Source organism: Salvelinus sp. IW2-2015, linkage group LG28 (assembly GCF_002910315.2).
Source record: "Salvelinus sp. IW2-2015 linkage group LG28, ASM291031v2, whole genome shotgun sequence".
NCBI classification, from domain to species: domain Eukaryota; kingdom Metazoa; phylum Chordata; class Actinopteri; order Salmoniformes; family Salmonidae; genus Salvelinus; species Salvelinus sp. IW2-2015.
Genome location: NC_036868.1, coordinates 15,923,793 through 15,932,825, shown reverse-complemented (window position 1 = coordinate 15,932,825; position 9,033 = coordinate 15,923,793). Strand labels below are relative to the sequence as shown.

General features: G+C 44.8%; 1 pseudogene; it reads left to right on the top strand.

Annotated features, from left to right (window-relative positions):
* Positions 1–9,033, top strand: part of LOC111954103 (nuclear receptor coactivator 1-like) — a 109,776-nt pseudogene that overhangs the window by 37,017 nt on the left and 63,726 nt on the right.

The window sequence follows — 9,033 nt, the reverse complement described above, 5'->3', positions numbered from 1 at the left end:
ATGTTCCTCCTTCGTGACTCCCGTGACAAGAATGTCGTCGAGGTAAACTGCTACCTTGGGTATCCCCTGCAGAATTCCCTCCATAGTTCTTTGGAAGATAGCTGGTGCAGAAGACACCCCGAAAGGTAAGCGTTTATAGGTAAACATCCCTCTGTGGGTGTTTATGGTCAGGTACTTCTGTGAAGCTTTATCCATTAGCACTTGCTGATATGCGTGACTCATGTCCAGTTTTGTAAACTGTTGCCCTCCGGTTAACGTTGAAAGCAAATCCTCCACTTTGGGTATGGGGTACTGCTCCAGAGAGGAAACTCTATTTACAGTCAGCTTATAGTCACCGCATAATCTGATTGAACCATCTGGTTTTAGTATGGGACCAACTGGTGCTGCCCACTCAGAAAACTTGACAGGTACAATTATATCCTCTGCTAAGAGTCTGTCAATTTCCACATCCACTTTAGGCTTCATGGTATATGGAACTGATCTCGGCCTATAGAATCTGGGAGTAGCATCAGCAGCAACATGAATGGTAGCTTGGACCCCTTTTAATGTCCCTAGCTCTTCTTTGAAAACACACTCATGCTTTGAAAGCACCTGCTGTAGTGTCAATGTCTCTGTGGTGACATGTTTGATTTCATCCCAGTTCAATTTTATTTCCTCCAACCACCCTCTTCCTAGTAAGCTGGGGCCAGTACCTTCCACTACTAAGAGAGGCAGATTTTTCTTTTGTCCATGATATTCCACTTGAACATCAGCAACTCCAATCACCGTGATCTTCTCCCCTGTGTACGTTTTGAGTTTAATGGGGGTGTCTCTCAGTTTAGGCACTTCAACGGTTTTCCACTTCCTATAGAATTGGGACCTGTTCATCAGAGTGACACTACATCCTGTGTCTAGTTCAAACGGTACCTTCAATCCATTTATTCCCATTTCCACAATGAAAGGCTCCACCTTCTTCATATTCGCCCCCTGTACACTGTACATTGAGAATGCTTGCACAGCGTCTGCGCACTCACTTTAACTTTCTATCACTTGATTAGAGCGGTAGCTAGAGCGTCTGGAGGTATTCGGTTTTCTGTCCGTCCTCTTTTCTGCAGCCCGTGGCTTTTTTTTATTGCGGCACGCCCTCGCAATGTGGCCTATTATCCCACAGGCATAACACTTTCCGTGTTTGAATTTACAGTCAAACGCTGCYTGTTTGCCTTTGCAACGATAACAGTCTCTATTGGCTGCTGCACCACGGCTTTCTGTTCTTTGAAATTCTACGCGCTCAGAGTTGCTCTCTTTTATTGTATGGCACGCAGTTGCGCCCCTTGTCTGCAAATCCAGTGCATTTCTATTTGCGGACTCCATGGCCTGGGCCAGTTTGAGTGCATTCTCAAACGTGAGATTAGGCTCTGATAACAATCGTATTTGTATCCTGTCATCKTTAATCCCACACACCAGCCGATCGCGTAGCATTTGCGATAATGTATTCCCATAGTTACAGTCCAATGCTAGTTTTCTCAACTCAGCCACATATTCCCCCACTGATTCGATAGGTTTTCTCATGCGTGAATCAAACTTGAATCTTTGTACTATTTCACTGGGTTTGGGGTTGAAGTGATTTTTTAATAGCTCGACTAAATCTATCAATGACTTTTCTCCTGGTTTATCTGGGCTCAACAGGTTTCTCATTAAGCTGTACGTCTGTGCACCGACAACGCTTATGAGTATGGATTTCTGTTTAGCGGCATCAGTTATTTCATTAGCAGCAAAGAAATGTTCCATTATTTCACAGTACTCCTCCCATTCCTGATTTTTAGGATCAAATGGTGGTAGCGAGCCTATTGTTGCCAAAGCCATCTTTTCCGATTGTTTCTCCCCTCACACAGTCAATAATTTGTCCTACCCGTATTCAGGGAATCAAACCTTCAGAATCTTCCACCGTTCACTTGAGTCTCACCTCCCGCGTCGCACGCCAAACACTCCGTTAACTTCGTGGCAAAAAAAATCCAACGCAGTTCTCCATAGTTATCCTCATCGCCAAATATGTAGTATCCTTAAAGGCTTCTTAGAATTACGACTCATGAGACCTTACGTACGGTTTAAGTATTTCATTGTAACTTAGATTTTACATTATCTTATGCACCTGGCTTAAACTACCTGACAGCTTTCTTATCATGTGAATATTAGGCAGACATAGGAATAGCTAACGGATAGCGGAAAGCAACACCGTCTTGGTCAATACTGCCATCTATTGGTAAACATAATATACCAGGTTACTACAGTTGGATCCATGGTATTTTATTAGGTATATCCTATGGTTGTTAGGGCCATTGGTTGTTATGTTAGGTAGTTGAATCCATGGTATGTTATGTAGGTTAGGTATGATCCCATGGTAGGTTATGTAGGCTTAGTTTAGCATCCATGGTATTTTATGTAGGTTAGGCTGATTCATGATCCATGTTAGGTTATGTTGTCCATGGTGTTTTAGGTTATGGTATACCATGGTATGTTATGTTGGTTAGGTATGAGTCCCATGGTATGTTATGTTGGTTGATGTATATCCATGTATGCGTTGGTTAATCCATGTTCGTTTTGGATAATCATGATGTTTGGAGGTAGTTTGATCCAATATTCTTGGTAGGTAATCACTGTAGGGGGAGAACAAGTATTTTGATCCACTGCCTGATTTTGCAGTTTTCCTACTGTACAAAGCAGTTGTAGAGGTCTGTAATTTTTATCATAGGTACACCTCAATCCTGTGAGAGACGGAATCTAAAAACAAAAATCCAGAAAATCACATTGTATGATTTTTAAGTAATTAAATTTGCATTTTATTGCATGACATAATATTTGATCAACCTACCAACCGTAAGAATTCCCGGCTTCTCACAGAACCTGGTTCGTTTTCTTTAAGAGCCCTCCTGTTCTCCACTCATTACCATGTATTAACGTGCAGCCTGTTTGAATCGTTACCTGTATAAAGACCCTGTCCACACCACTCAATCAAAACGACTCCGAACCCTCTCCACAATGGCCAAGCCAGAGAAGCTCTGTGTAAGGACATCAGGGATCAATTGTAGACCTGCACAAGTGTGGATGCGGCTAACAGGACAAATTAGGCAGCAGCTTGTGTGAGAAGGCAACAACTGGTTGCGCAATTATTAGAAAATGGAGCAAGTTTCATGATGAGACGGTCAATCTTCCCCTCGGTCTTGGGCTCCATGCAAGATCTACACCTCGTGGGGCCATCAATATCATTGAGGAAGGTGAGGGATCAGCCCAGCAACTACACGGCAGACCTGTCAATGACTGAAGAGAGCTGGGACTACAGTCTCAAAGAAAACCAATAGTAACACACTACAGCCGTCATGATTACAAATCCTGCAGTGCAACGCAAGTCCTCTGCTCAAGCCAGCCGCATGTCAGGACCGTCTGAAGCTTTGGGCCAATGACCTCCTGGATTATCCAGAGGAGAATGGAAAGGTCATGTTGTGTCTGATGGAGACAAAAATGAGTTTTTTGGTCTAAATCCAGCTCGCCCGTGTTTGGGAGGAAGGAAAGAAGGATCGAGTACAACCCCAAGAACACATCCCAACCTTGCAAGCATGGAGCGTGGAAACATCATTCTTTGGGGAGCTTTTTCTGCAAAGGGGTCAGGACGACTGCACCGTATGAGGGAGGATGGATGGGCCATGTTCGCGAGATCTGTGGCAGACAACCTCTCCCAAGTAACGAGCATTGAAGAATGGTCAAGGTGGGTCTTCCGCATGGACAACGCCCGAACACACCACGCCAGGGCAACTAAAGGAGTGGCTCCGTAAAGAAGCATCTCAAAGGTCCGAGGTGGCCTAGCCAGTCTCCCAGACCTGAACCCAATAGAACATCTTTGGAGGAGCTGAAAGTCCGTATTGCCCAGCCGACACAGCCCGAACTGAAGGATCTGGAGGAAGTCTGCTACGGAGGAGGGTGGGCCAAAATCCCTGCTGCAGTGCTGTACAAACCGTGTCAGAACGTACAGGAGAACGTATGATTCTTGTATTGCAACAAGGTTTCTCGTACCAAATATAGAGTTCTTGTTTCTGATGATCATCAAATATTATGTCATTGCAATAAAAGCTATATTAATTCTTTTAAAATCATACAAATGCTGTTTCTGGATTTTTGTTTTAGTTCCGTCTCTCACAGTTGAAGTGTACCTATGATAAAAATTACAGACCTCTATATGCTTTGTAAGTAGAAAACCTGCAAATCGGCAGTGTATCCAATAACTTGTCTCCCCACTGTATGTTATGTAGGTTAGGTTAGGATCCATGGATGTTTTTAGGTTAGGTTAGGATCCCTGTTATGTAGGTTAGGTATGATCCATGGTATGTTATGCTAGGTTAGGTTTTGGATCCATAGTATGTTATGTAGGTTAGGTAGGATCCATGGTATGTTATGTAGGTTAGGTTAGGATCCATGTTATGTAGGTTAGGTATGATCCATGGTATGTTATGTTAGGTTAGGTTAGGATCCATAGTATGTTATGTAGGTTAGGTTAGGATCCATGGTATGTTATGTAGGTTAGGTTAGGATCCATGGTATGTTATGTAGGTTAGGTAGGATCCATGCTTTCATGAGACTGATGTTTTAGAACTGTGTTCTTCTCAGTCAGACAGATGAGGTGTAGAATTCCCTCACAGAAAGACTCTTGCCTGAGCGTGTCTAGTTGCCATGGCTACAGCTAGTTACTGACAACACCTGATGAAGGGACAGAGAGAGGTAGCATCCTGCGGTGCTCTGAAAATCAAGGATCAAATCAGATCCTGTGGGGCCAGTGGGGAGGCAACCACACACAGCCATCTGACCACGTTGTCACAACGGTCGACCAAAGGTTGACCAAACAGTGTCTGCAGCCTCATATACGTAGTGCGTATATGGCTGCAGACAAACACAAACCATAGTTAATGTTGAACCACAATCAGACATCGCACTGCTCGTGGAGCATAGAGGAGGGGGGAAAAACAATCACAGCTAAACAAAATTCAGCAATAACAGCACTTCGGGCTATATTTGGGCATTATGGAAACCCCTAATAAACTCCATGACTCTTTACCAACGCCAGTCAGTGTGACGCACAAATATGAGTTGACATTTTTTGTCTTTTTCATTAACAACAGCTGTGATGGATCACTGTGAATTCCAGCGCCACAAATCTGCACTGGACAGGCCTCTTTAATTTAACCAGTCTTAGTCTTCATCTTTGATCTGTGGTGCTGTATGTCTCCCCTACAGTTACAGTACATGCCTGTGACCCTCAGCCAAGTAGCCAGCCGCAGAAATCCTCATCAAACCCCCCAGCACAGACTCACTACCGATAACCCTGCTTGGGTTAGGGCTGCAGGGCAAGGTCAGGGGGTGGATAAAATGCACACTGATTAGGCCAGCGATAGGTGTGTGTGTGTGATCGGAGGGYTCCCATTCGCTTCCCATGCCTGACCTGGTTCTGACTCAGTCCMCTTCTCTCCCCAGGTGTGCTAAAGCTCAGAATGAGTGCTGTAGGGGAAAGGGCACTGGACCCTGCCACGTCAGAGCCTCGTAAGAGGAAGGGCTCGCTATGCGACATCTCAGGCCAGAGGTAAGAACACAGTGCATTCACGTTAGTCACTCAGAACTAGCAGACACTCTCATCCAGAACGAAGGACAATGATGATGAGGATGATGATGATCCTTGTCCTTCAAGCATAAATTCTTTCCACTACTCTACATACTCAATAAGAAGCATCCTCTCAGACGTATAGCCTAGCTAGCTGCCAACAGATATGGCCTTTTATGTTTATCTGTGTTTGCATAGCCACCCCAGTCACAACACACAGTCACCGCGTCAATTGTCACCTTGCTTGACAACTCAAAACTGAATTCATACGGGTGTTCTGGCTATGGCCCAACCCATCGATTTCTGGGACCAATCAGACGGTCTAGAATGTATTTCCATTCTAGAAATCGTCAGGGAGATACTCAGATGCAGACTCATTGCGGAGAAGAAACTAACGTCCGTGGGCGTGGCATAGCGTTTGGTTGGAGCAAGGAGTTTGGGTAGCCAGGCAACTTGTCACTTGCTTTCTATGGGTCATATTGGTCTTTCACTACCCGCTTCTATGGCCGCATATTTCACATACCCTGTTGGTGTTGAGGAATAGGAGTTTGTGCCAAGAGCACAGTAAGGGCAGAATCTCAACCTGACCTGCACACTGCTAGCGCACACGTATTAAACTTGAATTCTTGTGCAATCATGCAGTTATGTCAAAGGGAGATTTGTGTAAGAATTTGAAAGATTTTGAGAAAGTAGTGTGCTGATTTGGCCCTACATACGCTGTGTTAGTGGATGTAGGTTGCCCAGGAGGATTGTGTGTCTGTGGTGTTGGACTGGAGCAGGCTGATCTGTGTTGCTGAGTTATAGCTAGGGTCTCCTCTACAAGGCCTCAATAGGCTAATGTAACTGCAGTCTGATCAACAGCACTGTAAAGCACAGCACAGTACAGAGCTGCCTTTCTGTTTCTACAGCAACCCCACACATCGCCTGACCTGCACACACCCTACACACACCACACTCAGCACGCCTGCGCACAAGCAGCCTTGGCAATGCACTGACCTACTTTCAGTGCTCTCGTCTCCAACACTCACTCACTTGCATATACATACAATACACACACATACATACACTCACACATATACAGACACACATAGTTACTGTACATACGCACACATAAGCAGTTATATGTGCACTCACTCCCCCTCACACACAAATATTAGCCTGTGGGCCAGGGATTGCCGAAGACACAGTTTTAATAACTGCTAGCAGAACAGCCCTTATTAATCCCATTCTATCCTCCTCACTTCTCAAGTATCACTCATATATATTTTATCATGTTTACCACATTTCTTCTGCAACTTACTTTCAGATTCAGCGGGCTAAAAATGTATTCTTCCGTTGGTGGAATTTGAGAGAAGGTCATACTGATCCGTAGTCAGTCCCTGCATTCCTCTTATATCTCACACATGGTCATTGTAGAGCTAGTAGTCATTCCCAGCTGTCAGTGCTAGGCTAACCCAGTTAGCTGCTGGGCTGCTGCTAGAGTGTGGGTGTGGATGTGAGCGCATCCACTGTGTGTATACGTGTGCGAGTGTAAATGCATGCGCCTCCCCTGTGTGTGTGTGTGTGTTTGAGCATGCCTGCCCTGTGGCCTGGCTTCAGGCCCGGGATTCCAGCCCACCCACCAAGCGGCCCTGGGAGCTCTGATCGGCCCCCAAGGTAACGAGACGCCCCTGTGTGTCTCTGAGAGAGAGAGAGAGAGAGAGAGAGAGAGAGACGAGAAGAGAGAGAGAGAGAGAGAGGAGAGAGAGAGAGAGCAGAAGAGAGAGAGAGAGAGAGAGAGAGAGAGAGAGCAGAGAGAGAGGAGAGAGAGAGAGAGAGAGAGAGAGAGAGAGAGAGAGAGAGAGAGAGAGAGAGAGAGAGAGGAGAGAGAGAGAGAGAGACAGAGAGAGAGAGAGAGAGAGAGAGAAGAGGAGATGAAGAGGAAGAGAGAAGAGAGGAGACGAGAAGAGAGAAGAGAGAGAGGAGAGAGAGAGGAGAGAGAGAGAGAGAGAGAGAGAGGTCTAGCGGTCCGCCCACCAACCAATAATTCACAAAATGGGACAAACACCAAATTGAGACTGCATGCAGAATTCTGCAAAAATACCCTCCGTGTACAACTTAAAACACCAAATAATGCATGCAAAGCAGAATTAGGATGATACCCGCTCATTATCAAAATCCAGAAAAGAGCCATTAAATTCTACAACCACCTAAAAGGAAGCGATTCCCAAACCTTCCATAACAAAGCCATCACCTACAGAAAGATGAACCTGGAGAAAAGTCCCCTAAGCAAGTTGGTCCTGGGGCTCTGTTCACAAACATAAATAGACCCAACCAAATCACGAGAAAACAAAAAGATAATTACTTGGCACATTGAAAAGAATTAACAAAAAAACAGAGCAAACTAGAATGGTATTTGTCCCTAAACAGAGAATACACAGTGGCAGAATACCTGACCACTGTGACTGACGGCTCCGCAGAGAGGGAAGACGAAGCGGCCACCTGGTCAGGCTCCGTAGACGTGCACATCGCCCACCGCTCCCAAGTATACTGCTAGCCAATGTCCAGTCTCTTGACAACAAGGTAGACAAAATTCGAACAAGAGTTGCCTTCCAGAGAGACATCAGAGATTGAAACATTCTCTGTTTCACGGAAACATGGCTCTCCGTGCATCGCGCCGAAAGAGATAAACACCCTCTCTGGGAAGAGGAAGGGAGGGGGTGTATGCTTCATGATAAACGACTCATGGTGTAATCATAACAACATACTAGAGGTCGACCGATTAATCGGAATGGGCGATTAATTAGTGCCGATTTCAAGTTTTCATAAATATTTTTTACACCTTTATTTAACTAGGCAAGTCAGTTAAGAACACATTCTTATTTTCAATGACGGCCTAGGAATGGTGGGTTAACTGCCTTGTTCAGGGGCAGAACGACAGATTTTTACCTTGTCAGCTCAGGGATTCAATCTTGCAACCTTACGGTTAACTAGTCCAACACTCTAACCACCTGCCTCACGAGGAGCCCGCCTGTTACGCGAATGCAGTAAGAAGCCAAGGTAAGTTGCTAGCTAGCATTAAACGTATCTTGTAAAAAACAATCAATCAATCATCACTAGTTATAACCACACATGGTTGATGATATTACTAGTTTATCTAGCGTGTCCTGCGTTGCATATTATCGATGCAGTCCGCATTCACGAAAAAGGACTGTCGTTGCTCCAACGTGTACCTAACCATAAACATCAAATCAAATGTATTTATATAGCCCTTCGTACATCAGCTGATATCTCAAAGTGCTGTACAGAAACCCAGCCTAAAACCCCAAACAGCAAGCAATGCAGGTGTAGAAGCACGATGCATCAATGCCTTTCTTAAAATCAATACACAGAAGTATATATTTTTAAACCTGCATATTTAGCTAAAAGAAATC